Raw genomic sequence first — 26,215 nt, 5'->3', positions numbered from 1 at the left:
GGAACCAATACGTTTCAAAAGCATGCCCTCCCAGGCTGGCTGCTGAAATATTTAGCTGTTAGCACATGCAGAAGGGGAAGCTGCTTGCTGGGAAATTAAATATTATATAGTGTGGATTCAAATAAATAGATACCCATGGAATAAAACCACCAGAGCAGCTCTCCACTATGGCATTATCACTAAATCCTTGAGACGTAGAAAAACACTGAGACATCAAAGGGGGCACCCGGGTTTGAACCAGGGACCTCTCGATCTGCAGTCGAATGCTCTACCACTGAGCTATGCCCCCTTTGCTTTATACTGTTAAGAGAAGTTATTTTTTTTTCCTAAGAAAGCTTTTTGGAAATGGAAGCAATACGTTTCAAAAGCATGCCCTCCCAGGCTGGCTGCTGAACTATTTAGCTGTTAGCACATGCAGAAGGGGAAGCTGCTTGCTGGGAAATTAAATATTATATAGTGTGGATTCAAATAAATAGATACCCATGGAATAAAACCACCAGAGCAGCTCTCCACTATGGCATTATCACTAAATCCTTGAGACGTAGAAAAACACTGAGACATCAAAGGGGGCACCCGGGTTTGAACCAGGGACCTCTCGATCTGCAGTCAAATGCTCTACCACTGAGCTATGCCCCCTTTGCTTTATACTGTTAAGTGAAGTTTTTTTTTTTTTTCCTAAGACAACTTTTTGGACATGGGACCAATACGTTTCAAAAGCATGCCCTCCCAGGCTGGCTGCTGAAATATTTAGCTGTTAGCACATGCAGAAGGGGAAGCTGCTGCTTGGGAAATTAAATATTATATAGTGTCCATTCAAATAAATAGATACCCATGATGTAATAAAACCACCAGAGCAGCTCTCCACTATGGCATTATCACTAAATCCTTGAGACGTAGAAAAAAACTGAGACAACAAAGGGGGCACCCGGGTTTGAACCAAGGACCTCTCGATCTGCAGTCGAATGCTCTACCACTGAGCTATGCCCCCTTTGCTTTATACTGTTAAGAGAAGTTATTTTTTTTTCCTAAGAAAGCTTTTTGGAAATGGAAGCAATACGTTTCAAAAGCATGCCCTCCCAGGCTGGCTGCTGAACTATTTAGCTGTTAGCACATGCAGAAGGGGAAGCTGCTTGCTGGGAAATTAAATATTATATAGTGTGGATTCAAATAAATAGATACCCATGGAATAAAACCACCAGAGCAGCTCTCCACTATGGCATTATCACTAAATCCTTGAGACATAGAAAAACACTGAGACATCAAAGGGGGCACCCGGGTTTGAACCAGGGACCTCTCGATCTGCAGTCGAATGCTCTACCACTGAGCTATGCCCCCTTTGCTTTATACTGTTAAGAGAAGTTTTTTTTTTTTCCTAAGAAAGCTTTTTGGAATTGGAACCAATACGTTTCAAAAGCATGCCCTCCCAGGCTGGCTGCTGAAATATTTAGCTGTTAGCACATGCAGAAGGGGAAGCTGCTGCTTGGGAAATTAAATATTATATAGTGTCCATTCAAATAAATAGATACCCATGATGTAATAAAACCACCAGAGCAGCTCTCCACTATGGCATTATCACTAAATCCTTGAGACGTAGAAAAAAAACTGACACATCAAAGGGGGCACCCGGGTTTGAACCAAGGACCTCTCGATCTGCAGTCGAATGCTCTACCACTGAGCTATGCCCCCTGTGCTTTATACTGTTAAGAGAAGTTTTTTTTTTTTCCTAAGAAAACTTTTTGGAAATGGAAGCAATACGTTTCAAAAGCATGCCCTCCCAGGCTGGCTGCTGAAATATTTAGCTGTTAGCACATGCAGAAGGGGAAGCTGCTTGCTGGGAAATTAAATATTATATAGTGTGGATTCAAATAAATAGATACCCATGGAATAAAACCACCAGAGCAGCTCTCCACTATGGCATTATCACTAAATCCTTGAGACGTAGAAAAACACTGAGACATCAAAGGGGGCACCCGGGTTTGAACCAGGGACCTCTCGATCTGCAGTCGAATGCTCTACCACTGAGCTATGCCCCCTTTGCTTTATACTATTAAGAGAAGTTATTTTTTTTTCCTAAGAAAACTTTTTGGAAATGGAAGCAATACGTTTCAAAAGCATGCCCTCCCAGGCTGGCTGCTGAAATATTTAGCTGTTAGCACATGCAGAAGGGGAAGCTGCTTGCTGGGAAATTAAATATTATATAGTGTGGATTCAAATAAATAGATACCCATGGAATAAAACCACCAGAGCAGCTCTCCACTATGGCATTATCACTAAATCCTTGAGACGTAGAAAAACACTGAGACATCAAAGGGGGCACCCGGGTTTGAACCAGGGACCTCTCGATCTGCAGTCGAATGCTCTACCACTGAGCTATGCCCCCTTTGCTTTATACTGTTAAGAGAAGTTATTTTTTTTTCTGAGAAAACTTTTTGGAAATGGAAGCAATACGTTTCAAAAGCATGCCCTCCCAGGCTGGCTGCTGAAATATTTAGGGTATGTTCACACGGCGGGGGTCCGTAACGGCCGAAATTACGGGGATGTTTCAGCCTGAAAACATCCCCGTAATTTCAGCCGTACCGTTATGTGCAGGCGCTTGAACGCCGCGTCAATTACGGCCGTAATTAGCGCTGCTATTCATTGGAGTCAATGAATAGCGGCTCCAATTACGGCCAAAGAAGTGACAGGTCACTTCTTTGACGCGGGCGTCTATTTACGCGCCGTCATTTGACAGCGGCGCGTAAATATACGCCTCGTGTGAACAGACAAACGTCTGCCCATTGCTTTCAATGGGCAGATGTTTGTCAGCGCTATTGAGGCGCTATTTTCAGACGTAATTCGGGGCAAAAACGCCCGATTTACGTCCGTAAATAGGCCGTGTGAACATACCCTTAGCTGTTAGCACATGCAGAAGGGGAAGCTGCTGGCTGGGAAATTAAATATTATATAGTGTCCATTCAAATAAATAGATACCCATGTAATAAAACCACCAGAGCAACTCTCCACTATGGCATTATCACTAAATCCTTGAGACGTAGAAAAAAAACTGAGACATCAAAGGGGGCACCCGGGTTTGAACCAAGGACCTCTCGATCTGCAGTCGAATGCTCTACCACTGAGCTATGCCCCCTTTGCTTTATACTATTAAGAGAAGTTATTTTTTTTTCCTAAGAAAACTTTTTGGAAATGGAAGCAATACGTTTCAAAAGCATGCCCTCCCAGGCTGGCTGCTGAAATATTTAGCTGTTAGCACATGCAGAAGGGGAAGCTGCTTGCTGGGAAATTAAATATTATATAGTGTGGATTCAAATAAATAGATACCCATGGAATAAAACCACCAGAGCAGCTCTCCACTATGGCATTATCACTAAATCCTTGAGACGTAGAAAAACACTGAGACATCAAAGGGGGCACCCGGGTTTGAACCAGGGACCTCTCGATCTGCAGTCGAATGCTCTACCACTGAGCTATGCCCCCTTTGTTTTATACTGTTAAGAGAAGTTTTTGTTTTTTTCCTAAGACAACTTTTTGGACATGGGACCAATACGTTTCAAAAGCATGCCCTCCCAGGCTGGCTGCTGAAATATTTAGCTGTTAGCACATGCAGAAGGGGAAGCTGCTGGCTGGGAAATTAAATATTATATAGTGTCCATTCAAATAAATAGATACCCATGTAATAAAACCACCAGAGCAACTCTCCACTATGGCATTATCACTAAATCCTTGAGACGTAGAAAAAAACTGAGACATCAAAGGGGGCACCCGGGTTTGAACCAAGGACCTCTCGATCTGCAGTCGAATGCTCTACCACTGAGCTATGCCCCCTTTGCTTTATACTGTTAAGAGAAGTTATTTTTTTTTCCTAAGAAAACTTTTTGGAAATGGAAGCAATACGTTTCAAAAGCATGCCCTCCCAGGCTGGCTGCTGAAATATTTAGCTGTTAGCACATGCAGAAGGGGAAGCTGCTTGCTGGGAAATTAAATATTATATAGTGTGGATTCAAATAAATAGATACCCATGGAATAAAACCACCAGAGCAGCTCTCCACTATGGCATTATCACTAAATCCTTGAGACGTAGAAAAACACTGAGACATCAAAGGGGGCACCCGGGTTTGAACCAGGGACCTCTCGATCTGCAGTCGAATGCTCTACCACTGAGCTATGCCCCCTTTGCTTTATACTGTTGAGAAGTTTTTTTTTTTTTCCCTAAGACAACTTTTTGGACATGGGACCAATACGTTTCAAAAGCATGCCCTCCCAGGCTGGCTGCTGAAATATTTAGCTGTTAGCACATGCAGAAGGGGAAGCTGCTGGCTGGGAAATTAAATATTATATAGTGTCCATTCAAATAAATAGATACCCATGTAATAAAACCACCAGAGCAACTCTCCACTATGGCATTATCACTAAATCCTTGAGACGTAGAAAAAAACTGAGACATCAAAGGGGGCACCCGGGTTTGAACCAAGGACCTCTCGATCTGCAGTCGAATGCTCTACCACTGAGCTATGCCCCCTTTGCTTTATACTGTTAAGAGAAGTTATTTTTTTTTCCTAAGAAAACTTTTTGGAAATGGAAGCAATACGTTTCAAAAGCATGCCCTCCCAGGCTGGCTGCTGAAATATTTAGCTGTTAGCACATGCAGAAGGGGAAGCTGCTTGCTGGGAAATTAAATATTATATAGTGTGGATTCAAATAAATAGATACCCATGGAATAAAACCACCAGAGCAGCTCTCCACTATGGCATTATCACTAAATCCTTGAGACGTAGAAAAACACTGAGACATCAAAGGGGGCACCCGGGTTTGAACCAGTGACCTCTCGATCTGCAGTCGAATGCTCTACCACTGAGCTATGCCCCCTTTGCTTTATACTGTTAAGAGAAGTTATTTTTTTTTCCTAAGAAAGCTTTTTGGAAATGGAACCAATACGTTTCAAAAGCATGCCCTCCCAGGCTGGCTGCTGAAATATTTAGCTGTTAGCACATGCAGAAGGGGAAGCTGCTTGCTGGGAAATTAAATATTATATAGTGTGGATTCAAATAAATAGATACCCATGGAATAAAACCACCAGAGCAGCTCTCCACTATGGCATTATCACTAAATCCTTGAGACGTAGAAAAACACTGAGACATCAAAGGGGGCACCCGGGTTTGAACCAGGGACCTCTCGATCTGCAGTCGAATGCTCTACCACTGAGCTATGCCCCCTTTGCTTTATACTGTTGAGAAGTTTTTTTTTTTTTCCCTAAGACAACTTTTTGGACATGGGACCAATACGTTTCAAAAGCATGCCCTCCCAGGCTGGCTGCTGAAATATTTAGCTGTTAGCACATGCAGAAGGGGAAGCTGCTGGCTGGGAAATTAAATATTATATAGTGTCCATTCAAATAAATAGATACCCATGTAATAAAACCACCAGAGCAACTCTCCACTATGGCATTATCACTAAATCCTTGAGACGTAGAAAAAAAACTGAGACATCAAAGGGGGCACCCGGGTTTGAACCAAGGACCTCTCGATCTGCAGTCGAATGCTCTACCACTGAGCTATGCCCCCTTTGCTTTATACTATTAAGAGAAGTTATTTTTTTTTCCTAAGAAAACTTTTTGGAAATGGAAGCAATACGTTTCAAAAGCATGCCCTCCCAGGCTGGCTGCTGAAATATTTAGCTGTTAGCACATGCAGAAGGGGAAGCTGCTTGCTGGGAAATTAAATATTATATAGTGTGGATTCAAATAAATAGATACCCATGGAATAAAACCACCAGAGCAGCTCTCCACTATGGCATTATCACTAAATCCTTGAGACGTAGAAAAACACTGAGACATCAAAGGGGGCACCCGGGTTTGAACCAGGGACCTCTCGATCTGCAGTCGAATGCTCTACCACTGAGCTATGCCCCCTTTGCTTTATACTGTTAAGAGAAGTTATTTTTTTTTCTGAGAAAACTTTTTGGAAATGGAAGCAATACGTTTCAAAAGCATGCCCTCCCAGGCTGGCTGCTGAAATATTTAGGGTATGTTCACACGGCGGGGGTCCGTAACGGCCGAAATTACGGGGATGTTTCAGCCTGAAAACATCCCCGTAATTTCAGCCGTACCGTTATGTGCAGGCGCTTGAACGCCGCGTCAATTACGGCCGTAATTAGCGCTGCTATTCATTGGAGTCAATGAATAGCGGCTCCAATTACGGCCAAAGAAGTGACAGGTCACTTCTTTGACGCGGGCGTCTATTTACGCGCCGTCATTTGACAGCGGCGCGTAAATATACGCCTCGTGTGAACAGACAAACGTCTGCCCATTGCTTTCAATGGGCAGATGTTTGTCAGCGCTATTGAGGCGCTATTTTCAGACGTAATTCGGGGCAAAAACGCCCGATTTACGTCCGTAAATAGGCCGTGTGAACATACCCTTAGCTGTTAGCACATGCAGAAGGGGAAGCTGCTGGCTGGGAAATTAAATATTATATAGTGTCCATTCAAATAAATAGATACCCATGATGTAATAAAACCACCAGAGCAGCTCTCCACTATGGCATTATCACTAAATCCTTGAGACGTAGAAAAACACTGAGACATCAAAGGGGGCACCCGGGTTTGAACCAGGGACCTCTCAATCTGCAGTCGAATGCTCTACCACTGAGCTATGCCCCCTTTGCTTTATACTGTTAAGTGAAGTTTTTTTTTTTTTTCCTAAGACAACTTTTTGGACATGGGACCAATACGTTTCAAAAGCATGCCCTCCCAGGCTGGCTGCTGAAATATTTAGCTGTTAGCACATGCAGAAGGGGAAGCTGCTGCTTGGGAAATTAAATATTATATAGTGTCCATTCAAATAAATAGATACCCATGATGTAATAAAACCACCAGAGCAGCTCTCCACTATGGCATTATCACTAAATCCTTGAGACGTAGAAAAAAACTGAGACATCAAAGGGGGCACCCGTGTTTGAACCAAGGACCTCTCGATCTGCAGTCGAATGCTCTACCACTGACTATGCCCCCTTTGCTTTATACTGTTAAGAGAAGTTTTTTTTTTTTCCTAAGAAAACTTTTTGGAAATGGAAGCAATACGTTTCAAAAGCATGCCCTCCCAGGCTGGCTGCTGAAATATTTAGCTGTTAGCACATGCAGAAGGGGAAGCTGCTTGCTGGGAAATTAAATATTATATAGTGTGGATTCAAATAAATAGATACCCATGGAATAAAACCACCAGAGCAGCTCTCCACTATGGCATTATCACTAAATCCTTGAGACGTAGAAAAACACTGAGACATCAAAGGGGGCACCCGGGTTTGAACCAGGGACCTCTCGATCTGCAGTCGAATGCTCTACCACTGAGCTATGCCCCCTTTGCTTTATACTGTTAAGTGAAGTTTTTTTTTTTTTTCCTAAGACAACTTTTTGGACATGGGACCAATACGTTTCAAAAGCATGCCCTCCCAGGCTGGCTGCTGAAATATTTAGCTGTTAGCACATGCAGAAGGGGAAGCTGCTGCTTGGGAAATTAAATATTATATAGTGTCCATTCAAATAAATAGATACCCATGATGTAATAAAACCACCAGAGCAGCTCTCCACTATGGCATTATCACTAAATCCTTGAGACGTAGAAAAAAACTGAGACATCAAAGGGGGCACCCGGGTTTGAACCAAGGACCTCTCGATCTGCAGTCGAATGCTGTACCACTGACTATGCCCCCTTTGCTTTATACTGTTAAGAGAAGTAATTTTTTTTTCCTAAGAAAGCTTTTTGGAAATTGAACCAATACGTTTCAAAAGCATGCCCTCCCAGGCTGGCTGCTGAAATATTTGGCTGTTAGCACATACAGAAGGGGAAGCTGCTTGCTGGGAAATTAAATATTATATAGTGTCGATCCAAATAAATAGATACCCATGGAATAAAACCACCAGAGCAACTCTCCACTATGGCATTATCACCAAATCCTCGAGACGTAGAAAAAAACTGAGACATCAAAGGGGGCACCCGGGTTTGAACAAGGGACCTCTCGATCTGCAGTTGAATGCTCTACCACTGAGCTATGCCCCCTTTGCTTTATACTGTTAAGTGAAGTTTTTTTTTTTTTTCCTAAGACAACTTTTTGGACATGGGACCAATACGTTTCAAAAGCATGCCCTCCCAGGCTGGCTGCTGAAATATTTAGCTGTTAGCACATGCAGAAGGGGAAGCTGCTGCTTGGGAAATTAAATATTATATAGTGTCCATTCAAATAAATAGATACCCATGATGTAATAAAACCACCAGAGCAGCTCTCCACTATGGCATTATCACTAAATCCTTGAGACGTAGAAAAAAACTGAGACATCAAAGGGGGCACCCGGGTTTGAACCAAGGACCTCTCGATCTGCAGTCGAATGCTCTACCACTGACTATGCCCCCTTTGCTTTATACTGTTAAGAGAAGTAATTTTTTTTTCCTAAGAAAGCTTTTTGGAAATTGAACCAATACGTTTCAAAAGCATGCCCTCCCAGGCTGGCTGCTGAAATATTTGGCTGTTAGCACATACAGAAGGGGAAGCTGCTTGCTGGGAAATTAAATATTATATAGTGTCGATCCAAATAAATAGATACCCATGGAATAAAACCACCAGAGCAACTCTCCACTATGGCATTATCACCAAATCCTCGAGACGTAGAAAAAAACTGAGACATCAAAGGGGGCACCCGGGTTTGAACAAGGGACCTCTCGATCTGCAGTCGAATGCTCTACCACTGAGCTATGCCCCCTTTGTTTTATACTGTTAAGTGAAGTTTTTTTTTTTTTCCCTAAGACAACTTTTTGGACATGGGACCAATACGTTTCAAAAGCATGCCCTCCCAGGCTGGCTGCTGAAATATTTAGCTGTTAGCACATGCAGAAGGGGAAGCTGCTGCTTGGGAAATTAAATATTATATAGTGTCCATTCAAATAAATAGATACCCATGATGTAATAAAACCACAAGAGCAGCTCTCCACTATGGCATTATCACTAAATCCTTGAGACGTAGAAAAAAACTGAGACATCAAAGGGGGAACCCGGGTTTGAACCAAGGACCTCTCGATCTGCAGTCGAATGCTCTACCACTGAGCTATGCCCCCTTTGCTTTATACTGTTAAGAGAAGTTGTTTTTTTTTCCTAAGAAAACTTTTTGGAAATGGAAGCAATACGTTTCAAAAGCATGCCCTCCCAGGCTGGCTGCTGAAATATTTAGCTGTTAGCACATGCAGAAGGGGAAGCTGCTTGCTGGGAAATTAAATATTATATAGTGTGGATTCAAATAAATAGATACCCATGGAATAAAACCACCAGAGCAGCTCTCCACTATGGCATTATCACTAAATCCTTGAGACGTAGAAAAACACTGAGACATCAAAGGGGGCACCCAGGTTTGAACCAAGGACCTCTCGATCTGCAGTCGAATGCTCTACCACTGAGCTATGCCCCCTTTGCTTTATACTGTTAAGAGAAGTAATTTTTTTTTCCTAAGAAAGCTTTTTGGAAATGGAACCAATACGTTTCAAAAGCATGCCCTCCCAGGCTGGCTGCTGAAATATTTAGCTGTTAGCACATGCAGAAGGGGAAGCTGCTTGCTGGGAAATTAAATATTATATAGTGTGGATTCAAATAAATAGATACCCATGGAATAAAACCACCAGAGCAGCTCTCCACTATGGCATTATCACTAAATCCTTGAGACGTAGAAAAACACTGAGACATCAAAGGGGGCACCCGGGTTTGAACCAAGGACCTCTCGATCTGCAGTCGAATGCTCTACCACTGAGCTATGCCCCCTTTGCTTTATACTGTTATGAGAAGTAATTTTTTTTTCCTAAGAAAGCTTTTTGGAAATGGAACCAATACGTTTCAAAAGCATGCCCTCCCAGGCTGGCTGCTGAAATATTTAGCTGTTAGCACATGCAGAAGGGGAAGCTGCTTGCTGGGAAATTAAATATTATATAGTGTGGATTCAAATAAATAGATACCCATGGAATAAAACCACCAGAGCAGCTCTCCACTATGGCATTATCACTAAATCCTTGAGACGTAGAAAAACACTGAGACATCAAAGGGGGCACCCGGGTTTGAACCAAGGAGCTCTCGATCTGCAGTCGAATGCTCTACCACTGAGCTATGCCCCCTTTGCTTTATACTGTTAAGAGAAGTAATTTTTTTTTCCTAAGAAAGCTTTTTGGAAATGGAACCAATACGTTTCAAAAGCATGCCCTCCCAGGCTGGCTGCTGAAATATTTAGCTGTTAGCACATGCAGAAGGGGAAGCTGCTTGCTGGGAAATTAAATATTATATAGTGTGGATTCAAATAAATAGATACCCATGGAATAAAACCACCAGAGCAGCTCTCCACTATGGCATTATCACTAAATCCTTGAGACGTAGAAAAACACTGAGACATCAAAGGGGGCACCCGGGTTTGAACCAGTGACCTCTCGATCTGCAGTCAAATGCTCTACCACTGAGCTATGCCCCCTTTGCTTTATACTGTTAAGAGAAGTTTTTTTTTTTTTTCCTAAGACAACTTTTTGGACATGGGACCAATACGTTTCAAAAGCATGCCCTCCCAGGCTGGCTGCTGAAATATTTAGCTGTTAGCACATGCAGAAGGGGAAGCTGCTTGCTGGGAAATTAAATATTATATAGTGTGGATTCAAATAAATAGATACCCATGATGTAATAAAACCACCAGAGCAGCTCTCCACTATGGCATTATCACTAAATCCTTGAGACGTAGAAAAAAACTGAGACATCAAATGGGGCACCCGGGTTTGAAACAAGGACCTCTCGATCTGCAGTCGAATACTCTACCACTGAGCTATGCCCCCTTTGCTTTATACTGTTAAGAGAAGTTTTTTTTTTTTTCCTAAGACAACTTTTTGGACATGGGACCAATACGTTTCAAAAGCATGCCCTCCCAGGCTGGCTGCTGAAATATTTAGCTGTTAGCACATGCAGAAGGGGAAGCTGCTGGCTGGGAAATTAAATATTATATAGTGTCCATTCAAATAAATAGATACCCATGTAATAAAACCACCAGAGCAACTCTCCACTATGGCATTATCACTAAATCCTTGAGACGTAGAAAAAAACTGAGACATCAAAGGGGGCACCCGGGTTTGAACCAAGGACCTCTCGATCTGCAGTCGAATGCTCTACCACTGAGCTATGCCCCCTTTGCTTTATACTGTTAAGAGAAGTTATTTTTTTTTCCTAAGAAAACTTTTTGGAAATGGAAGCAATACGTTTCAAAAGCATGCCCTCCCAGGCTGGCTGCTGAAATATTTAGCTGTTAGCACATGCAGAAGGGGAAGCTGCTTGCTGGGAAATTAAATATTATATAGTGTGGATTCAAATAAATAGATACCCATGGAATAAAACCACCAGAGCAGCTCTCCACTATGGCATTATCACTAAATCCTTGAGACGTAGAAAAACACTGAGACATCAAAGGGGGCACCCGGGTTTGAACCAAGGACCTCTCGATCTGCAGTCGAATGCTCTACCACTGAGCTATGCCCCCTTTGCTTTGTACTGTTAAGAGAAGTAATTTTTTTTTCCTAAGAAAGCTTTTTGGAAATGGAACCAATACGTTTCAAAAGCATGCCCTCCCAGGCTGGCTGCTGAAATATTTAGCTGTTAGCACATGCAGAAGGGGAAGCTGCTTGCTGGGAAATTAAATATTATATAGTGTGGATTCAAATAAATAGATACCCATGGAATAAAACCACCAGAGCAGCTCTCCACTATGGCATTATCACTAAATCCTTGAGACGTAGAAAAACACTGAGACATCAAAGGGGGCACCCGGGTTTGAACCAGGGACCTCTCGACCTGCAGTCAAATGCTCTACCACTGAGCTATGCCCCCTTTGCTTTATACTGTTGAGAAGTTTTTTTTTTTTTCCCTAAGACAACTTTTTGGACATGGGACCAATACGTTTCAAAAGCATGCCCTCCCAGGCTGGCTGCTGAAATATTTAGCTGTTAGCACATGCAGAAGGGGAAGCTGCTGGCTGGGAAATTAAATATTATATAGTGTCCATTCAAATAAATAGATACCCATGTAATAAAACCACCAGAGCAACTCTCCACTATGGCATTATCACTAAATCCTTGAGACGTAGAAAAAAACTGAGACATCAAAGGGGGCACCCGGGTTTGAACCAAGGACCTCTCGATCTGCAGTCGAATGCTCTACCACTGAGCTATGCCCCCTTTGCTTTATACTGTTAAGAGAAGTTATTTTTTTTTCCTAAGAAAACTTTTTGGAAATGGAAGCAATACGTTTCAAAAGCATGCCCTCCCAGGCTGGCTGCTGAAATATTTAGCTGTTAGCACATGCAGAAGGGGAAGCTGCTTGCTGGGAAATTAAATATTATATAGTGTGGATTCAAATAAATAGATACCCATGATGTAATAAAACCACCAGAGCAGCTCTCCACTATGGCATTATCACTAAATCCTTGAGACGTAGAAAAACACTGAGACATCAAAGGGGGCACCCGGGTTTGAACCAAGGACCTCTCGATCTGCAGTCGAATGCTCTACCACTGAGCTATGCCCCCTTTGCTTTATACGGTTAAGAGAAGTAATTTTTTTTTCCTAAGAAAGCTTTTTGGAAATGGAACCAATACGTTTCAAAAGCATGCCCTCCCAGGCTGGCTGCTGAAATATTTAGCTGTTAGCACATGCAGAAGGGGAAGCTGCTTGCTGGGAAATTAAATATTATATAGTGTGGATTCAAATAAATAGATACCCATGGAATAAAACCACCAGAGCAGCTCTCCACTATGGCATTATCACTAAATCCTTGAGACGTAGAAAAAAACTGAGACATCAAATGGGGCACCCGGGTTTGAACCAAGGACCTCTCGATCTGCAGTCGAATGCTCTACCACTGAGCTATGCCCCCTTTGCTTTATACTGTTAAGAGAAGTTTTGTTTTTTTTCCTAAGACAACTTTTTGGACATGGGACCAATACGTTTCAAAAGCATGCCCTCCCAGGCTGGCTGCTGAAATATTTAGCTGTTAGCACATGCAGAAGGGGAAGCTGCTGGCTGGGAAATTAAATATTATATAGTGTCCATTCAAATAAATAGATACCCATGTAATAAAACCACCAGAGCAACTCTCCACTATGGCATTATCACTAAATCCTTGAGACGTAGAAAAAAACTGAGACATCAAAGGGGGCACCCGGGTTTGAACCAAGGACCTCTCGATCTGCAGTCGAATGCTCTACCACTGAGCTATGCCCCCTTTGCTTTATACTGTTAAGAGAAGTTATTTTTTTTTCCTAAGAAAACTTTTTGGAAATGGAAGCAATACGTTTCAAAAGCATGCCCTCCCAGGCTGGCTGCTGAAATATTTAGCTGTTAGCACATGCAGAAGGGGAAGCTGCTTGCTGGGAAATTAAATATTATATAGTGTGGATTCAAATAAATAGATACCCATGGAATAAAACCACCAGAGCAGCTCTCCACTATGGCATTATCACTAAATCCTTGAGACGTAGAAAAACACTGAGACATCAAAGGGGGCACCCGGGTTTGAACCAGTGACCTCTCGATCTGCAGTCAAATGCTCTACCACTGAGCTATGCCCCCTTTGCTTTATACTGTTAAGAGAAGTTTTTTTTTTTTTCCTAAGACAACTTTTTGGACATGGGACCAATACGTTTCAAAAGCATGCCCTCCCAGGCTGGCTGCTGAAATATTTAGCTGTTAGCACATGCAGAAGGGGAAGCTGCTTGCTGGGAAATTAAATATTATATAGTGTGGATTCAAATAAATAGATACCCATGGAATAAAACCACCAGAGCAGCTCTCCACTATGGCATTATCACTAAATCCTTGAGACGTAGAAAAACACTGAGACATCAAAGGGGGCACCCGGGTTTGAACCAGTGACCTCTCGATCTGCAGTCGAATGCTCTACCACTGAGCTATGCCCCCTTTGCTTTATACTGTTAAGAGAAGTTATTTTTTTTTCCTAAGAAAGCTTTTTGGAAATGGAACCAATACGTTTCAAAAGCATGCCCTCCCAGGCTGGCTGCTGAAATATTTAGCTGTTAGCACATGCAGAAGGGGAAGCTGCTTGCTGGGAAATTAAATATTATATAGTGTGGATTCAAATAAATAGATACCCATGGAATAAAACCACCAGAGCAGCTCTCCACTATGGCATTATCACTAAATCCTTGAGACGTAGAAAAACACTGAGACATCAAAGGGGGCACCCGGGTTTGAACCAGGGACCTCTCGATCTGCAGTCGAATGCTCTACCACTGAGCTATGCCCCCTTTGCTTTATACTGTTGAGAAGTTTTTTTTTTTTTCCCTAAGACAACTTTTTGGACATGGGACCAATACGTTTCAAAAGCATGCCCTCCCAGGCTGGCTGCTGAAATATTTAGCTGTTAGCACATGCAGAAGGGGAAGCTGCTGGCTGGGAAATTAAATATTATATAGTGTCCATTCAAATAAATAGATACCCATGTAATAAAACCACCAGAGCAACTCTCCACTATGGCATTATCACTAAATCCTTGAGACGTAGAAAAAAACTGAGACATCAAAGGGGGCACCCGGGTTTGAACCAAGGACCTCTCGATCTGCAGTCGAATGCTCTACCACTGAGCTATGCCCCCTTTGCTTTATACTGTTAAGAGAAGTTTTTTTTTTTTTCCTAAGACAACTTTTTGGACATGGGACCAATACGTTTCAAAAGCATGCCCTCCCAGGCTGGCTGCTGAAATATTTAGCTGTTAGCACATGCAGAAGGGGAAGCTGCTGGCTGGGAAATTAAATATTATATAGTGTCCATTCAAATAAATAGATACCCATGTAATAAAACCACCAGAGCAACTCTCCACTATGGCATTATCACTAAATCCTTGAGACGTAGAAAAAAACTGAGACATCAAAGGGGGCACCCGGGTTTGAACCAAGGACCTCTCGATCTGCAGTCGAATGCTCTACCACTGAGCTATGCCCCCTTTGCTTTATACTGTTAAGAGAAGTTATTTTTTTTTCCTAAGAAAACTTTTTGGAAATGGAAGCAATACGTTTCAAAAGCATGCCCTCCCAGGCTGGCTGCTGAAATATTTAGCTGTTAGCACATGCAGAAGGGGAAGCTGCTTGCTGGGAAATTAAATATTATATAGTGTGGATTCAAATAAATAGATACCCATGGAATAAAACCACCAGAGCAGCTCTCCACTATGGCATTATCACTAAATCCTTGAGACGTAGAAAAACACTGAGACATCAAAGGGGGCACCCGGGTTTGAACCAAGGACCTCTCGATCTGCAGTCGAATGCTCTACCACTGAGCTATGCCCCCTTTGCTTTATACTGTTAAGAGAAGTTTTTTTTTTTTCCTAAGACAACTTTTTGGACATGGGACCAATACGTTTCAAAAGCATGCCCTCCCAGGCTGGCTGCTGAAATATTTAGCTGTTAGCACATGCAGAAGGGGAAGCTGCTGGCTGGGAAATTAAATATTATATAGTGTCCATCCAAATAAATAGATACCCATGTAATAAAACCACCAGAGCAACTCTCCACTATGGCATTATCACTAAATCCTTGAGACGTAGAAAAAAACTGAGACATCAAAGGGGGCACCCGGGTTTGAACCAAGGACCTCTCGATCTGCAGTCGAATGCTCTACCACTGAGCTATGCCCCCTTTGCTTCATACTGTTAAGAGAAGTTATTTTTTTTTCCTAAGAAAACTTTTTGGAAATGGAAGCAATACGTTTCAAAAGCATGCCCTCCCAGGCTGGCTGCTGAAATATTTAGCTGTTAGCACATGCAGAAGGGGAAGCTGCTGGCTGGGAAATTAAATATTATATAGTGTCCATTCAAATAAATAGATACCCATGATGTAATAAAACCACCAGAGCAGCTCTCCACTATGGCATTATCACTAAATCCTTGAGACGTAGAAAAAAACTGAGACATCAAAGGGGGCACCCGGGTTTGAACCAAGGACCTCTCGATCTGCAGTCGAATGCTCTACCACTGAGCTATGCCCCCTTTGCTTTATACTGTTAAGAGAAGTTATTTTTTTTTCCTAAGAAAACTTTTTGGAAATGGAAGCAATACGTTTCAAAAGCATGCCCTCCCAGGCTGGCTGCTGAAATATTTAGCTGTTAGCACATGCAGAAGGGGAAGCTGCTTGCTGGGAAATTAAATATTATATAGTGTGGATTCAAATAAATAGATACCCATGGAATAAAACCACCAGAGCAGCTCTCCACTATGGCATTATCACTAAATCCTTGAGACGTAGAAAAACACTGAGACATCAAAGGGGGCACCCGGGTTTGAACCAAGGACCTCTCGATCTGCAGTCGAATGCTCTACCACTGAGCTATGCCCCCTTTGCTTTATACTGTTAAGAGAAGTTTTTTTTTTTTCCTAAGACAACTTTTTGGACATGGGACCAATACGTTTCAAAAGCATGCCCTCCCAGGCTGGCTGCTGAAATATTTAGCTGTTAGCACATGCAGAAGGGGAAGCTGCTGGCTGGGAAATTAAATATTATATAGTGTCCATCCAAATAAATAGATACCCATGTAATAAAACCACCAGAGCAACTCTCCACTATGGCATTATCACTAAATCCTTGAGACGTAGAAAAAAACTGAGACATCAAAGGGGGCACCCGGGTTTGAACCAAGGACCTCTCGATCTGCAGTCGAATGCTCTACCACTGAGCTATGCCCCCTTTGCTTTATACTGTTAAGAGAAGTTATTTTTTTTTCCTAAGAAAACTTTTTGGAAATGGAAGCAATACGTTTCAAAAGCATGCCCTCCCAGGCTGGCTGCTGAAATATTTAGCTGTTAGCACATGCAGAAGGGGAAGCTGCTGGCTGGGAAATTAAATATTATATAGTGTCCATTCAAATAAATAGATACCCATGATGTAATAAAACCACCAGAGCAGCTCTCCACTATGGCATTATCACTAAATCCTTGAGACGTAGAAAAAAACTGAGACATCAAAGGGGGCACCCGGGTTTGAACCAAGGACCTCTCGATCTGCAGTCGAATGCTCTACCACTGAGCTATGCCCCCTTTGCTTTATACTGTTAAGAGAAGTTTTGTTTTTTTTCCTAAGACAACTTTTTGGACATGGGACCAATACGTTTCAAAAGCATGCCCTCCCAGGCTGGCTGCTGAAATATTTAGCTGTTAGCACATGCAGAAGGGGAAGCTGCTGGCTGGGAAATTAAATATTATATAGTGTCCATTCAAATAAATAGATACCCATGTAATAAAACCACCAGAGCAACTCTCCACTATGGCATTATCACTAAATCCTTGAGACGTAGAAAAAAACTGAGACATCAAAGGGGGCACCCGGGTTTGAACCAAGGACCTCTCGATCTGCAGTCGAATGCTCTACCACTGAGCTATGCCCCCTTTGCTTTATACTGTTAAGAGAAGTTATTTTTTTTTCCTAAGAAAACTTTTTGGAAATGGAAGCAATACGTTTCAAAAGCATGCCCTCCCAGGCTGGCTGCTGAAATATTTAGCTGTTAGCACATGCAGAAGGGGAAGCTGCTTGCTGGGAAATTAAATATTATATAGTGTGGATTCAAATAAATAGATACCCATGGAATAAAACCACCAGAGCAGCTCTCCACTATGGCATTATCACTAAATCCTTGAGACGTAGAAAAACACTGAGACATCAAAGGGGGCACCCGGGTTTGAACCAAGGACCTCTCGATCTGCAGTCGAATGCTCTACCACTGAGCTATGCCCCCTTTGCTTTATACTGTTAAGAGAAGTTTTTTTTTTTTTCCTAAGACAACTTTTTGGACATGGGACCAATACGTTTCAAAAGCATGCCCTCCCAGGCTGGCTGCTGAAATATTTAGCTGTTAGCACATGCAGAAGGGGAAGCTGCTGGCTGGGAAATTAAATATTATATAGTGTCCATCCAAATAAATAGATACCCATGTAATAAAACCACCAGAGCAACTCTCCACTATGGCATTATCACTAAATCCTTGAGACGTAGAAAAAAACTGAGACATCAAAGGGGGCACCCGGGTTTGAACCAAGGACCTCTCGATCTGCAGTCGAATGCTCTACCACTGAGCTATGCCCCCTTTGCTTTATACTGTTAAGAGAAGTTATTTTTTTTTCCTAAGAAAACTTTTTGGAAATGGAAGCAATACGTTTCAAAAGCATGCCCTCCCAGGCTGGCTGCTGAAATATTTAGCTGTTAGCACATGCAGAAGGGGAAGCTGCTGGCTGGGAAATTAAATATTATATAGTGTCCATTCAAATAAATAGATACCCATGATGTAATAAAACCACCAGAGCAGCTCTCCACTATGGCATTATCACTAAATCCTTGAGACGTAGAAAAAAACTGAGACATCAAAGGGGGCACCCGGGTTTGAACCAAGGACCTCTCGATCTGCAGTCGAATGCTCTACCACTGAGCTATGCCCCCTTTGCTTTATACTGTTAAGAGAAGTTTTTTTTTTTTTCCTAAGACAACTTTTTGGACATGGGACCAATACGTTTCAAAAGCATGCCCTCCCAGGCTGGCTGCTGAAATATTTAGCTGTTAGCACATGCAGAAGGGGAAGCTGCTGGCTGGGAAATTAAATATTATATAGTGTCCATTCAAATAAATAGATACCCATGTAATAAAACCACCAGAGCAACTCTCCACTATGGCATTATCACTAAATCCTTGAGACGTAGAAAAAAACTGAGACATCAAAGGGGGCACCCGGGTTTGAACCAAGGACCTCTCGATCTGCAGTCGAATGCTCTACCACTGAGCTATGCCCCCTTTGCTTTATACTGTTAAGAGAAGTTATTTTTTTTTCCTAAGAAAACTTTTTGGAAATGGAAGCAATACGTTTCAAAAGCATGCCCTCCCAGGCTGGCTGCTGAAATATTTAGCTGTTAGCACATGCAGAAGGGGAAGCTGCTTGCTGGGAAATTAAATATTATATAGTGTGGATTCAAATAAATAGATACCCATGGAATAAAACCACCAGAGCAGCTCTCCACTATGGCATTATCACTAAATCCTTGAGACGTAGAAAAACACTGAGACATCAAAGGGGGCACCCGGGTTTGAACCAAGGACCTCTCGATCTGCAGTCGAATGCTCTACCACTGAGCTGTGCCCCCTTTGCTTTATACTGTTAAGAGAAGTTTTTTTTTTTTTCCTAAGACAACTTTTTGGACATGGGACCAATACGTTTCAAAAGCATGCCCTCCCAGGCTGGCTGCTGAAATATTTAGCTGTTAGCACATGCAGAAGGGGAAGCTGCTGGCTGGGAAATTAAATATTATATAGTGTCCATCCAAATAAATAGATACCCATGTAATAAAACCACCAGAGCAACTCTCCACTATGGCATTATCACTAAATCCTTGAGACGTAGAAAAAAACTGAGACATCAAAGGGGGCACCCGGGTTTGAACCAAGGACCTCTCGATCTGCAGTCGAATGCTCTACCACTGAGCTATGCCCCCTTTGCTTTATACTGTTAAGAGAAGTTATTTTTTTTTCCTAAGAAAACTTTTTGGAAATGGAAGCAATACGTTTCAAAAGCATGCCCTCCCAGGCTGGCTGCTGAAATATTTAGCTGTTAGCACATGCAGAAGGGGAAGCTGCTTGCTGGGAAATTAAATATTATATAGTGTGGATTCAAATAAATAGATACCCATGGAATAAAACCACCAGAGCAGCTCTCCACTATGGCATTATCACTAAATCCTTGAGACGTAGAAAAACACTGAGACATCAAAAGGGGCACCCGGGTTTGAACCAGGGACCTCTCGATCTGCAGTCGAATGCTCTACCACTGAGCTATGCCCCCTTTGCTTTATACTGTTGAGAAGTTTTTTTTTTTTTCCCTAAGACAACTTTTTGGACATGGGACCAATACGTTTCAAAAGCATGCCCTCCCAGGCTGGCTGCTGAAATATTTAGCTGTTAGCACATGCAGAAGGGGAAGCTGCTGCTTGGGAAATTAAATATTATATAGTGTGGATTCAAATAAATAGATACCCATGGAATAAAACCACCAGAGCAGCTCTCCACTATGGCATTATCACTAAATCCTTGAGACGTAGAAAAACACTGAGACATCAAAAGGGGCACCCGGGTTTGAACCAGGGACCTCTCGATCTGCAGTCGAATGCTCTACCACTGAGCTATGCCCCCTTTGCTTTATACTGTTGAGAAGTTTTTTTTTTTTTCCCTAAGACAACTTTTTGGACATGGGACCAATACGTTTCAAAAGCATGCCCTCCCAGGCTGGCTGCTGAAATATTTAGCTGTTAGCACATGCAGAAGGGGAAGCTGCTGCTTGGGAAATTAAATATTATATAGTGTGGATTCAAATAAATAGATACCCATGGAATAAAACCACCAGAGCAGCTCTCCACTATGGCATTATCACTAAATCCTTGAGACGTAGAAAAACACTGAGACATCAAAGGGGGCACCCGGGTTTGAACCAAGGACCTCTCGATCTGCAGTCGAATGCTCTACCACTGAGCTATGCCCCCTTTGCTTTATACTGTTAAGAGAAGTTTTTTTTTTTTTCCTAAGACAACTTTTTGGACATGGGACCAATACGTTTCAAAAGCATGCCCTCCCAGGCTGGCTGCTGAAATATTTAGCTGTTAGCACATGCAGAAGGGGAAGCTGCTGGCTGGGAAATTAAATATTATATAGTGTCCATCCAAATAAATAGATACCCATGTAATAAAACCACCAGAGCAACTCTCCACTATGGCATTATCACTAAATCCTTGAGACGTAGAAAAAAACTGAGACATCAAAGGGGGCACCCGGGTTTGAACCAAGGACCTCTCGATCTGCAGTCGAATGCTCTACCACTGAGCTATGCCCCCTTTGCTTTATACTGTTAAGAGAAGTTATTTTTTTTTCCTAAGAAAACTTTTTGGAAATGGAAGCAATACGTTTCAAAAGCATGCCCTCCCAGGCTGGCTGCTGAAATATTTAGCTGTTAGCACATGCAGAAGGGGAAGCTGCTGGCTGGGAAATTAAATATTATATAGTGTCCATTCAAATAAATAGATACCCATGATGTAATAAAACCACCAGAGCAGCTCTCCACTATGGCATTATCACTAAATCCTTGAGACGTAGAAAAACACTGAGACATCAAAAGGGGCACCCGGGTTTGAACCAGGGACCTCTCGATCTGCAGTCGAATGCTCTACCACTGAGCTATGCCCCCTTTGCTTTATACTGTTGAGAAGTTTTTTTTTTTTTTCCCTAAGACAACTTTTTGGACATGGGACCAATACGTTTCAAAAGCATGCCCTCCCAGGCTGGCTGCTGAAATATTTAGCTGTTAGCACATGCAGAAGGGGAAGCTGCTGCTTGGGAAATTAAATATTATATAGTGTGGATTCAAATAAATAGATACCCATGGAATAAAACCACCAGAGCAGCTCTCCACTATGGCATTATCACTAAATCCTTGAGACGTAGAAAAACACTGAGACATCAAAAGGGGCACCCGGGTTTGAACCAGGGACCTCTCGATCTGCAGTCGAATGCTCTACCACTGAGCTATGCCCCCTTTGCTTTATACTGTTGAGAAGTTTTTTTTTTTTTCCCTAAGACAACTTTTTGGACATGGGACCAATACGTTTCAAAAGCATGCCCTCCCAGGCTGGCTGCTGAAATATTTAGCTGTTAGCACATGCAGAAGGGGAAGCTGCTGCTTGGGAAATTAAATATTATATAGTGTGGATTCAAATAAATAGATACCCATGGAATAAAACCACCAGAGCAGCTCTCCACTATGGCATTATCACTAAATCCTTGAGACGTAGAAAAACACTGAGACATCAAAGGGGGCACCCGGGTTTGAACCAAGGACCTCTCGATCTGCAGTCGAATGCTCTACCACTGAGCTATGCCCCCTTTGCTTTATACTGTTAAGAGAAGTTTTTTTTTTTTTCCTAAGACAACTTTTTGGACATGGGACCAATACGTTTCAAAAGCATGCCCTCCCAGGCTGGCTGCTGAAATATTTAGCTGTTAGCACATGCAGAAGGGGAAGCTGCTGGCTGGGAAATTAAATATTATATAGTGTCCATCCAAATAAATAGATACCCATGTAATAAAACCACCAGAGCAACTCTCCACTATGGCATTATCACTAAATCCTTGAGACGTAGAAAAAAACTGAGACATCAAAGGGGGCACCCGGGTTTGAACCAAGGACCTCTCGATCTGCAGTCGAATGCTCTACCACTGAGCTATGCCCCCTTTGCTTTATACTGTTAAGAGAAGTTATTTTTTTTTCCTAAGAAAACTTTTTGGAAATGGAAGCAATACGTTTCAAAAGCATGCCCTCCCAGGCTGGCTGCTGAAATATTTAGCTGTTAGCACATGCAGAAGGGGAAGCTGCTGGCTGGGAAATTAAATATTATATAGTGTCCATTCAAATAAATAGATACCCATGATGTAATAAAACCACCAGAGCAGCTCTCCACTATGGCATTATCACTAAATCCTTGAGACGTAGAAAAAAACTGAGACATCAAAGGGGGCACCCGGGTTTGAACCAAGGACCTCTCGATCTGCAGTCGAATGCTCTACCACTGAGCTATGCCCCCTTTGCTTTATACTGTTAAGAGAAGTTTTTTTTTTTTTCCTAAGACAACTTTTTGGACATGGGACCAATACGTTTCAAAAGCATGCCCTCCCAGGCTGGCTGCTGAAATATTTAGCTGTTAGCACATGCAGAAGGGGAAGCTGCTGGCTGGGAAATTAAATATTATATAGTGTCCATTCAAATAAATAGATACCCATGTAATAAAACCACCAGAGCAACTCTCCACTATGGCATTATCACTAAATCCTTGAGACGTAGAAAAAAACTGAGACATCAAAGGGGGCACCCGGGTTTGAACCAAGGACCTCTCGATCTGCAGTCGAATGCTCTACCACTGAGCTATGCCCCCTTTGCTTTATACTGTTAAGAGAAGTTATTTTTTTTTCCTAAGAAAACTTTTTGGAAATGGAAGCAATACGTTTCAAAAGCATGCCCTCCCAGGCTGGCTGCTGAAATATTTAGCTGTTAGCACATGCAGAAGGGGAAGCTGCTTGCTGGGAAATTAAATATTATATAGTGTGGATTCAAATAAATAGATACCCATGGAATAAAACCACCAGAGCAGCTCTCCACTATGGCATTATCACTAAATCCTTGAGACGTAGAAAAACACTGAGACATCAAAGGGGGCACCCGGGTTTGAACCAAGGACCTCTCGATCTGCAGTCGAATGCTCTACCACTGAGCTATGCCCCCTTTGCTTTATACTGTTAGGAGAAGTTTTTTTTTTTTTCCTAAGACAACTTTTTGGACATGGGACCAATACGTTTCAAAAGCATGCCCTCCCAGGCTGGCTGCTGAAATATTTAGCTGTTAGCACATGCAGAAGGGGAAGCTGCTGGCTGGGAAATTAAATATTATATAGTGTCCATCCAAATAAATAGATACCCATGTAATAAAACCACCAGAGCAACTCTCCACTATGGCATTATCACTAAATCCTTGAGACGTAGAAAAAAACTGAGACATCAAAGGGGGCACCCGGGTTTGAACCAAGGACCTCTCGATCTGCAGTCGAATGCTCTACCACTGAGCTATGCCCCCTTTGCTTTATACTGTTAAGAGAAGTTATTTTTTTTTCCTAAGAAAACTTTTTGGAAATGGAAGCAATACGTTTCAAAAGCATGCCCTCCCAGGCTGGCTGCTGAAATATTTAGCTGTTAGCACATGCAGAAGGGGAAGCTGCTTGCTGGGAAATTAAATATTATATAGTGTGGATTCAAATAAATAGATACCCATGGAATAAAACCACCAGAGCAGCTCTCCACTATGGCATTATCACTAAATCCTTGAGACGTAGAAAAACACTGAGACATCAAAAGGGGCACCCGGGTTTGAACCAGGGACCTCTCGATCTGCAGTCGAATGCTCTACCACTGAGCTATGCCCCCTTTGCTTTATACTGTTGAGAAGTTTTTTTTTTTTTCCCTAAGACAACTTTTTGGACATGGGACCAATACGTTTCAAAAGCATGCCCTCCCAGGCTGGCTGCTGAAATATTTAGCTGTTAGCACATGCAGAAGGGGAAGCTGCTGGCTGGGAAATTAAATATTATATAGTGTCCATTCAAATAAATAGATACCCATGTAATAAAACCACCAGAGCAACTCTCCACTATGGCATTATCACTAAATCCTTGAGACGTAGAAAAACACTGAGACATCAAAGGGGGCACCCGGGTTTGAACCAGGGACCTCTCGATCTGCAGTCAAATGCTCTACCACTGAGCTATGCCCCCTTTGCTTTATACTGTTAAGAGAAGTTTTTTTTTTTTTCCTAAGACAACTTTTTGGACATGGGACCAATACGTTTCAAAAGCATGCCCTCCCAGGCTGGCTGCTGAAATATTTAGCTGTTAGCACATGCAGAAGGGGAAGCTGCTGGCTGGGAAATTAAATATTATATAGTGTCCATTCAAATAAATAGATACCCATGTAATAAAACCACCAGAGCAACTCTCCACTATGGCATTATCACTAAATCCTTGAGACGTAGAAAAAAACTGAGACATCAAAGGGGGCACCCGGGTTTGAACCAAGGACCTCTCGATCTGCAGTCGAATGCTCTACCACTGAGCTATGCCCCCTTTGCTTTATACTGTTAAGAGAAGTTATTTTTTTTTCCTAAGAAAACTTTTTGGAAATGGAAGCAATACGTTTCAAAAGCATGCCCTCCCAGGCTGGCTGCTGAAATATTTAGCTGTTAGCACATGCAGAAGGGGAAGCTGCTTGCTGGGAAATTAAATATTATATAGTGTGGATTCAAATAAATAGATACCCATGGAATAAAACCACCAGAGCAGCTCTCCACTATGGCATTATCACTAAATCCTTGAGACGTAGAAAAACACTGAGACATCAAAGGGGGCACCCGGGTTTGAACCAGGGACCTCTCAATCTGCAGTCGAATGCTCTACCACTGAGCTATGCCCCCTTTGCTTTATACTGTTAAGTGAAGTTTTTTTTTTTTTTCCTAAGACAACTTTTTGGACATGGGACCAATACGTTTCAAAAGCATGCCCTCCCAGGCTGGCTGCTGAAATATTTAGCTGTTAGCACATGCAGAAGGGGAAGCTGCTTGCTGGGAAATTAAATATTATATAGTGTGGATTCAAATAAATAGATACCCATGGAATAAAACCACCAGAGCAGCTCTCCACTATGGCATTATCACTAAATCCTTGAGACGTAGAAAAACACTGAGACATCAAAGGGGGCACCCGGGTTTGAACCAGGGACCTCTCGATCTGCAGTCGAATGCTCTACCACTGAGCTATGCCCCCTTTGCTTTATACTGTTAAGAGAAGTTTTTTTTTTTCCTAAGAAAACTTTTTGGAAATGGAAGCAATACGTTTCAAAAGCATGCCCTCCCAGGCTGGCTGCTGAAATATTTAGCTGTTAGCACATGCAGAAGGGGAAGCTGCTTGCTGGGAAATTAAATATTATATAGTGTGGATTCAAATAAATAGATACCCATGGAATAAAACCACCAGAGCAGCTCTCCACTATGGCATTATCACTAAATCCTTGAGACGTAGAAAAACACTGAGACATCAAAGGGGGCACCCGGGTTTGAACCAGGGACCTCTCGATCTGCAGTCGAATGCTCTACCACTGAGCTATGCCCCCTTTGCTTTATACTGTTAAGAGAAGTTATTTTTTTTTCCTAAGAAAGCTTTTTGGAAATGGAACCAATACGTTTCAAAAGCATGCCCTCCCAGGCTGGCTGCTGAAATATTTAGCTGTTAGCACATGCAGAAGGGGAAGCTGCTGCTTGGGAAATTAAATATTATATAGTGTCCATTCAAATAAATAGATACCCATGATGTAATAAAACCACCAGAGCAGCTCTCCACTATGGCATTATCACTAAATCCTTGAGACGTAGAAAAAAAACTGAGACATCAAAGGGGGCACCCGGGTTTGAACCAAGGACCTCTCGATCTGCAGTCGAATGCTCTACCACTGAGCTTTGCCCCCTGTGCTTTATACTGTTAAGAGAAGTTTTTTTTTTTTCCTAAGAAAACTTTTTGGAAATGGAAGCAATACG

The 26,215-nt window shown here is 42.3% G+C and overlaps 71 non-coding genes across 71 annotated transcripts; all 71 read right to left on the bottom strand.

Moving 5' to 3' along the window:
• Window positions 1-217: 217 nt before the first annotated feature.
• On the bottom strand, window positions 218-289 carry TRNAC-GCA (transfer RNA cysteine (anticodon GCA)). Its single transcript has one exon. It is a non-coding gene; the product is annotated as a tRNA-Cys (tRNA).
• A 275-nt stretch (window positions 290-564) lies between these two features.
• TRNAC-GCA (transfer RNA cysteine (anticodon GCA)) lies at window positions 565-636 on the bottom strand. Its single transcript has one exon. It is a non-coding gene; the product is annotated as a tRNA-Cys (tRNA).
• A 280-nt stretch (window positions 637-916) lies between these two features.
• Window positions 917-988, bottom strand: TRNAC-GCA (transfer RNA cysteine (anticodon GCA)). The gene has a single exon. It is a non-coding gene; the product is annotated as a tRNA-Cys (tRNA).
• Window positions 989-1,263: 275 nt separating this feature from the next.
• On the bottom strand, window positions 1,264-1,335 carry TRNAC-GCA (transfer RNA cysteine (anticodon GCA)). The gene has a single exon. It is a non-coding gene; the product is annotated as a tRNA-Cys (tRNA).
• A 279-nt stretch (window positions 1,336-1,614) lies between these two features.
• On the bottom strand, window positions 1,615-1,686 carry TRNAC-GCA (transfer RNA cysteine (anticodon GCA)). Its single transcript has one exon. It is a non-coding gene; the product is annotated as a tRNA-Cys (tRNA).
• A 275-nt stretch (window positions 1,687-1,961) lies between these two features.
• On the bottom strand, window positions 1,962-2,033 carry TRNAC-GCA (transfer RNA cysteine (anticodon GCA)). Its single transcript has one exon. It is a non-coding gene; the product is annotated as a tRNA-Cys (tRNA).
• A 275-nt stretch (window positions 2,034-2,308) lies between these two features.
• TRNAC-GCA (transfer RNA cysteine (anticodon GCA)) lies at window positions 2,309-2,380 on the bottom strand. Its single transcript has one exon. It is a non-coding gene; the product is annotated as a tRNA-Cys (tRNA).
• A 675-nt stretch (window positions 2,381-3,055) lies between these two features.
• Window positions 3,056-3,127, bottom strand: TRNAC-GCA (transfer RNA cysteine (anticodon GCA)). The gene has a single exon. It is a non-coding gene; the product is annotated as a tRNA-Cys (tRNA).
• Window positions 3,128-3,402: 275 nt separating this feature from the next.
• On the bottom strand, window positions 3,403-3,474 carry TRNAC-GCA (transfer RNA cysteine (anticodon GCA)). Its single transcript has one exon. It is a non-coding gene; the product is annotated as a tRNA-Cys (tRNA).
• A 276-nt stretch (window positions 3,475-3,750) lies between these two features.
• TRNAC-GCA (transfer RNA cysteine (anticodon GCA)) lies at window positions 3,751-3,822 on the bottom strand. The gene has a single exon. It is a non-coding gene; the product is annotated as a tRNA-Cys (tRNA).
• A 275-nt stretch (window positions 3,823-4,097) lies between these two features.
• On the bottom strand, window positions 4,098-4,169 carry TRNAC-GCA (transfer RNA cysteine (anticodon GCA)). The gene has a single exon. It is a non-coding gene; the product is annotated as a tRNA-Cys (tRNA).
• A 275-nt stretch (window positions 4,170-4,444) lies between these two features.
• TRNAC-GCA (transfer RNA cysteine (anticodon GCA)) lies at window positions 4,445-4,516 on the bottom strand. Its single transcript has one exon. It is a non-coding gene; the product is annotated as a tRNA-Cys (tRNA).
• A 275-nt stretch (window positions 4,517-4,791) lies between these two features.
• TRNAC-GCA (transfer RNA cysteine (anticodon GCA)) lies at window positions 4,792-4,863 on the bottom strand. The gene has a single exon. It is a non-coding gene; the product is annotated as a tRNA-Cys (tRNA).
• A 275-nt stretch (window positions 4,864-5,138) lies between these two features.
• Window positions 5,139-5,210, bottom strand: TRNAC-GCA (transfer RNA cysteine (anticodon GCA)). Its single transcript has one exon. It is a non-coding gene; the product is annotated as a tRNA-Cys (tRNA).
• Window positions 5,211-5,486: 276 nt separating this feature from the next.
• Window positions 5,487-5,558, bottom strand: TRNAC-GCA (transfer RNA cysteine (anticodon GCA)). The gene has a single exon. It is a non-coding gene; the product is annotated as a tRNA-Cys (tRNA).
• A 275-nt stretch (window positions 5,559-5,833) lies between these two features.
• On the bottom strand, window positions 5,834-5,905 carry TRNAC-GCA (transfer RNA cysteine (anticodon GCA)). Its single transcript has one exon. It is a non-coding gene; the product is annotated as a tRNA-Cys (tRNA).
• Window positions 5,906-6,582: 677 nt separating this feature from the next.
• On the bottom strand, window positions 6,583-6,654 carry TRNAC-GCA (transfer RNA cysteine (anticodon GCA)). The gene has a single exon. It is a non-coding gene; the product is annotated as a tRNA-Cys (tRNA).
• Window positions 6,655-7,280: 626 nt separating this feature from the next.
• On the bottom strand, window positions 7,281-7,352 carry TRNAC-GCA (transfer RNA cysteine (anticodon GCA)). The gene has a single exon. It is a non-coding gene; the product is annotated as a tRNA-Cys (tRNA).
• A 626-nt stretch (window positions 7,353-7,978) lies between these two features.
• Window positions 7,979-8,050, bottom strand: TRNAC-GCA (transfer RNA cysteine (anticodon GCA)). The gene has a single exon. It is a non-coding gene; the product is annotated as a tRNA-Cys (tRNA).
• A 280-nt stretch (window positions 8,051-8,330) lies between these two features.
• Window positions 8,331-8,401, bottom strand: TRNAC-GCA (transfer RNA cysteine (anticodon GCA)). Its single transcript has one exon. It is a non-coding gene; the product is annotated as a tRNA-Cys (tRNA).
• A 275-nt stretch (window positions 8,402-8,676) lies between these two features.
• Window positions 8,677-8,748, bottom strand: TRNAC-GCA (transfer RNA cysteine (anticodon GCA)). Its single transcript has one exon. It is a non-coding gene; the product is annotated as a tRNA-Cys (tRNA).
• A 280-nt stretch (window positions 8,749-9,028) lies between these two features.
• On the bottom strand, window positions 9,029-9,100 carry TRNAC-GCA (transfer RNA cysteine (anticodon GCA)). Its single transcript has one exon. It is a non-coding gene; the product is annotated as a tRNA-Cys (tRNA).
• A 275-nt stretch (window positions 9,101-9,375) lies between these two features.
• Window positions 9,376-9,447, bottom strand: TRNAC-GCA (transfer RNA cysteine (anticodon GCA)). Its single transcript has one exon. It is a non-coding gene; the product is annotated as a tRNA-Cys (tRNA).
• A 275-nt stretch (window positions 9,448-9,722) lies between these two features.
• Window positions 9,723-9,794, bottom strand: TRNAC-GCA (transfer RNA cysteine (anticodon GCA)). Its single transcript has one exon. It is a non-coding gene; the product is annotated as a tRNA-Cys (tRNA).
• A 275-nt stretch (window positions 9,795-10,069) lies between these two features.
• TRNAC-GCA (transfer RNA cysteine (anticodon GCA)) lies at window positions 10,070-10,141 on the bottom strand. Its single transcript has one exon. It is a non-coding gene; the product is annotated as a tRNA-Cys (tRNA).
• A 275-nt stretch (window positions 10,142-10,416) lies between these two features.
• On the bottom strand, window positions 10,417-10,488 carry TRNAC-GCA (transfer RNA cysteine (anticodon GCA)). Its single transcript has one exon. It is a non-coding gene; the product is annotated as a tRNA-Cys (tRNA).
• Window positions 10,489-10,768: 280 nt separating this feature from the next.
• Window positions 10,769-10,840, bottom strand: TRNAC-GCA (transfer RNA cysteine (anticodon GCA)). The gene has a single exon. It is a non-coding gene; the product is annotated as a tRNA-Cys (tRNA).
• Window positions 10,841-11,116: 276 nt separating this feature from the next.
• On the bottom strand, window positions 11,117-11,188 carry TRNAC-GCA (transfer RNA cysteine (anticodon GCA)). Its single transcript has one exon. It is a non-coding gene; the product is annotated as a tRNA-Cys (tRNA).
• Window positions 11,189-11,463: 275 nt separating this feature from the next.
• TRNAC-GCA (transfer RNA cysteine (anticodon GCA)) lies at window positions 11,464-11,535 on the bottom strand. Its single transcript has one exon. It is a non-coding gene; the product is annotated as a tRNA-Cys (tRNA).
• A 275-nt stretch (window positions 11,536-11,810) lies between these two features.
• TRNAC-GCA (transfer RNA cysteine (anticodon GCA)) lies at window positions 11,811-11,882 on the bottom strand. The gene has a single exon. It is a non-coding gene; the product is annotated as a tRNA-Cys (tRNA).
• Window positions 11,883-12,157: 275 nt separating this feature from the next.
• TRNAC-GCA (transfer RNA cysteine (anticodon GCA)) lies at window positions 12,158-12,229 on the bottom strand. The gene has a single exon. It is a non-coding gene; the product is annotated as a tRNA-Cys (tRNA).
• Window positions 12,230-12,507: 278 nt separating this feature from the next.
• Window positions 12,508-12,579, bottom strand: TRNAC-GCA (transfer RNA cysteine (anticodon GCA)). The gene has a single exon. It is a non-coding gene; the product is annotated as a tRNA-Cys (tRNA).
• Window positions 12,580-12,854: 275 nt separating this feature from the next.
• On the bottom strand, window positions 12,855-12,926 carry TRNAC-GCA (transfer RNA cysteine (anticodon GCA)). The gene has a single exon. It is a non-coding gene; the product is annotated as a tRNA-Cys (tRNA).
• A 276-nt stretch (window positions 12,927-13,202) lies between these two features.
• TRNAC-GCA (transfer RNA cysteine (anticodon GCA)) lies at window positions 13,203-13,274 on the bottom strand. Its single transcript has one exon. It is a non-coding gene; the product is annotated as a tRNA-Cys (tRNA).
• A 275-nt stretch (window positions 13,275-13,549) lies between these two features.
• On the bottom strand, window positions 13,550-13,621 carry TRNAC-GCA (transfer RNA cysteine (anticodon GCA)). The gene has a single exon. It is a non-coding gene; the product is annotated as a tRNA-Cys (tRNA).
• Window positions 13,622-13,897: 276 nt separating this feature from the next.
• Window positions 13,898-13,969, bottom strand: TRNAC-GCA (transfer RNA cysteine (anticodon GCA)). The gene has a single exon. It is a non-coding gene; the product is annotated as a tRNA-Cys (tRNA).
• A 275-nt stretch (window positions 13,970-14,244) lies between these two features.
• Window positions 14,245-14,316, bottom strand: TRNAC-GCA (transfer RNA cysteine (anticodon GCA)). Its single transcript has one exon. It is a non-coding gene; the product is annotated as a tRNA-Cys (tRNA).
• Window positions 14,317-14,591: 275 nt separating this feature from the next.
• TRNAC-GCA (transfer RNA cysteine (anticodon GCA)) lies at window positions 14,592-14,663 on the bottom strand. Its single transcript has one exon. It is a non-coding gene; the product is annotated as a tRNA-Cys (tRNA).
• Window positions 14,664-14,939: 276 nt separating this feature from the next.
• On the bottom strand, window positions 14,940-15,011 carry TRNAC-GCA (transfer RNA cysteine (anticodon GCA)). Its single transcript has one exon. It is a non-coding gene; the product is annotated as a tRNA-Cys (tRNA).
• Window positions 15,012-15,286: 275 nt separating this feature from the next.
• Window positions 15,287-15,358, bottom strand: TRNAC-GCA (transfer RNA cysteine (anticodon GCA)). The gene has a single exon. It is a non-coding gene; the product is annotated as a tRNA-Cys (tRNA).
• A 275-nt stretch (window positions 15,359-15,633) lies between these two features.
• On the bottom strand, window positions 15,634-15,705 carry TRNAC-GCA (transfer RNA cysteine (anticodon GCA)). Its single transcript has one exon. It is a non-coding gene; the product is annotated as a tRNA-Cys (tRNA).
• Window positions 15,706-15,983: 278 nt separating this feature from the next.
• TRNAC-GCA (transfer RNA cysteine (anticodon GCA)) lies at window positions 15,984-16,055 on the bottom strand. The gene has a single exon. It is a non-coding gene; the product is annotated as a tRNA-Cys (tRNA).
• Window positions 16,056-16,330: 275 nt separating this feature from the next.
• Window positions 16,331-16,402, bottom strand: TRNAC-GCA (transfer RNA cysteine (anticodon GCA)). Its single transcript has one exon. It is a non-coding gene; the product is annotated as a tRNA-Cys (tRNA).
• A 275-nt stretch (window positions 16,403-16,677) lies between these two features.
• Window positions 16,678-16,749, bottom strand: TRNAC-GCA (transfer RNA cysteine (anticodon GCA)). The gene has a single exon. It is a non-coding gene; the product is annotated as a tRNA-Cys (tRNA).
• Window positions 16,750-17,027: 278 nt separating this feature from the next.
• Window positions 17,028-17,099, bottom strand: TRNAC-GCA (transfer RNA cysteine (anticodon GCA)). Its single transcript has one exon. It is a non-coding gene; the product is annotated as a tRNA-Cys (tRNA).
• A 276-nt stretch (window positions 17,100-17,375) lies between these two features.
• TRNAC-GCA (transfer RNA cysteine (anticodon GCA)) lies at window positions 17,376-17,447 on the bottom strand. Its single transcript has one exon. It is a non-coding gene; the product is annotated as a tRNA-Cys (tRNA).
• Window positions 17,448-17,722: 275 nt separating this feature from the next.
• On the bottom strand, window positions 17,723-17,794 carry TRNAC-GCA (transfer RNA cysteine (anticodon GCA)). Its single transcript has one exon. It is a non-coding gene; the product is annotated as a tRNA-Cys (tRNA).
• Window positions 17,795-18,070: 276 nt separating this feature from the next.
• On the bottom strand, window positions 18,071-18,142 carry TRNAC-GCA (transfer RNA cysteine (anticodon GCA)). The gene has a single exon. It is a non-coding gene; the product is annotated as a tRNA-Cys (tRNA).
• A 278-nt stretch (window positions 18,143-18,420) lies between these two features.
• On the bottom strand, window positions 18,421-18,492 carry TRNAC-GCA (transfer RNA cysteine (anticodon GCA)). Its single transcript has one exon. It is a non-coding gene; the product is annotated as a tRNA-Cys (tRNA).
• A 276-nt stretch (window positions 18,493-18,768) lies between these two features.
• On the bottom strand, window positions 18,769-18,840 carry TRNAC-GCA (transfer RNA cysteine (anticodon GCA)). The gene has a single exon. It is a non-coding gene; the product is annotated as a tRNA-Cys (tRNA).
• A 275-nt stretch (window positions 18,841-19,115) lies between these two features.
• TRNAC-GCA (transfer RNA cysteine (anticodon GCA)) lies at window positions 19,116-19,187 on the bottom strand. Its single transcript has one exon. It is a non-coding gene; the product is annotated as a tRNA-Cys (tRNA).
• A 276-nt stretch (window positions 19,188-19,463) lies between these two features.
• On the bottom strand, window positions 19,464-19,535 carry TRNAC-GCA (transfer RNA cysteine (anticodon GCA)). The gene has a single exon. It is a non-coding gene; the product is annotated as a tRNA-Cys (tRNA).
• Window positions 19,536-19,810: 275 nt separating this feature from the next.
• TRNAC-GCA (transfer RNA cysteine (anticodon GCA)) lies at window positions 19,811-19,882 on the bottom strand. Its single transcript has one exon. It is a non-coding gene; the product is annotated as a tRNA-Cys (tRNA).
• A 275-nt stretch (window positions 19,883-20,157) lies between these two features.
• TRNAC-GCA (transfer RNA cysteine (anticodon GCA)) lies at window positions 20,158-20,229 on the bottom strand. The gene has a single exon. It is a non-coding gene; the product is annotated as a tRNA-Cys (tRNA).
• Window positions 20,230-20,504: 275 nt separating this feature from the next.
• Window positions 20,505-20,576, bottom strand: TRNAC-GCA (transfer RNA cysteine (anticodon GCA)). The gene has a single exon. It is a non-coding gene; the product is annotated as a tRNA-Cys (tRNA).
• A 276-nt stretch (window positions 20,577-20,852) lies between these two features.
• On the bottom strand, window positions 20,853-20,924 carry TRNAC-GCA (transfer RNA cysteine (anticodon GCA)). Its single transcript has one exon. It is a non-coding gene; the product is annotated as a tRNA-Cys (tRNA).
• A 278-nt stretch (window positions 20,925-21,202) lies between these two features.
• TRNAC-GCA (transfer RNA cysteine (anticodon GCA)) lies at window positions 21,203-21,274 on the bottom strand. Its single transcript has one exon. It is a non-coding gene; the product is annotated as a tRNA-Cys (tRNA).
• Window positions 21,275-21,550: 276 nt separating this feature from the next.
• On the bottom strand, window positions 21,551-21,622 carry TRNAC-GCA (transfer RNA cysteine (anticodon GCA)). The gene has a single exon. It is a non-coding gene; the product is annotated as a tRNA-Cys (tRNA).
• A 275-nt stretch (window positions 21,623-21,897) lies between these two features.
• TRNAC-GCA (transfer RNA cysteine (anticodon GCA)) lies at window positions 21,898-21,969 on the bottom strand. The gene has a single exon. It is a non-coding gene; the product is annotated as a tRNA-Cys (tRNA).
• Window positions 21,970-22,245: 276 nt separating this feature from the next.
• On the bottom strand, window positions 22,246-22,317 carry TRNAC-GCA (transfer RNA cysteine (anticodon GCA)). Its single transcript has one exon. It is a non-coding gene; the product is annotated as a tRNA-Cys (tRNA).
• Window positions 22,318-22,595: 278 nt separating this feature from the next.
• On the bottom strand, window positions 22,596-22,667 carry TRNAC-GCA (transfer RNA cysteine (anticodon GCA)). Its single transcript has one exon. It is a non-coding gene; the product is annotated as a tRNA-Cys (tRNA).
• Window positions 22,668-22,943: 276 nt separating this feature from the next.
• TRNAC-GCA (transfer RNA cysteine (anticodon GCA)) lies at window positions 22,944-23,015 on the bottom strand. Its single transcript has one exon. It is a non-coding gene; the product is annotated as a tRNA-Cys (tRNA).
• A 275-nt stretch (window positions 23,016-23,290) lies between these two features.
• Window positions 23,291-23,362, bottom strand: TRNAC-GCA (transfer RNA cysteine (anticodon GCA)). The gene has a single exon. It is a non-coding gene; the product is annotated as a tRNA-Cys (tRNA).
• Window positions 23,363-23,638: 276 nt separating this feature from the next.
• Window positions 23,639-23,710, bottom strand: TRNAC-GCA (transfer RNA cysteine (anticodon GCA)). The gene has a single exon. It is a non-coding gene; the product is annotated as a tRNA-Cys (tRNA).
• Window positions 23,711-23,985: 275 nt separating this feature from the next.
• On the bottom strand, window positions 23,986-24,057 carry TRNAC-GCA (transfer RNA cysteine (anticodon GCA)). The gene has a single exon. It is a non-coding gene; the product is annotated as a tRNA-Cys (tRNA).
• A 275-nt stretch (window positions 24,058-24,332) lies between these two features.
• Window positions 24,333-24,404, bottom strand: TRNAC-GCA (transfer RNA cysteine (anticodon GCA)). The gene has a single exon. It is a non-coding gene; the product is annotated as a tRNA-Cys (tRNA).
• A 276-nt stretch (window positions 24,405-24,680) lies between these two features.
• Window positions 24,681-24,752, bottom strand: TRNAC-GCA (transfer RNA cysteine (anticodon GCA)). Its single transcript has one exon. It is a non-coding gene; the product is annotated as a tRNA-Cys (tRNA).
• A 275-nt stretch (window positions 24,753-25,027) lies between these two features.
• On the bottom strand, window positions 25,028-25,099 carry TRNAC-GCA (transfer RNA cysteine (anticodon GCA)). The gene has a single exon. It is a non-coding gene; the product is annotated as a tRNA-Cys (tRNA).
• A 277-nt stretch (window positions 25,100-25,376) lies between these two features.
• On the bottom strand, window positions 25,377-25,448 carry TRNAC-GCA (transfer RNA cysteine (anticodon GCA)). The gene has a single exon. It is a non-coding gene; the product is annotated as a tRNA-Cys (tRNA).
• Window positions 25,449-25,722: 274 nt separating this feature from the next.
• Window positions 25,723-25,794, bottom strand: TRNAC-GCA (transfer RNA cysteine (anticodon GCA)). Its single transcript has one exon. It is a non-coding gene; the product is annotated as a tRNA-Cys (tRNA).
• Window positions 25,795-26,073: 279 nt separating this feature from the next.
• TRNAC-GCA (transfer RNA cysteine (anticodon GCA)) lies at window positions 26,074-26,145 on the bottom strand. The gene has a single exon. It is a non-coding gene; the product is annotated as a tRNA-Cys (tRNA).
• Window positions 26,146-26,215: the final 70 nt, after the last annotated feature.

This window comes from Rhinoderma darwinii, chromosome 13 (genome assembly GCF_050947455.1).
Source record: "Rhinoderma darwinii isolate aRhiDar2 chromosome 13, aRhiDar2.hap1, whole genome shotgun sequence".
NCBI classification, from domain to species: domain Eukaryota; kingdom Metazoa; phylum Chordata; class Amphibia; order Anura; family Rhinodermatidae; genus Rhinoderma; species Rhinoderma darwinii.
This window is presented reverse-complemented; position numbering and strand designations above follow the sequence as displayed.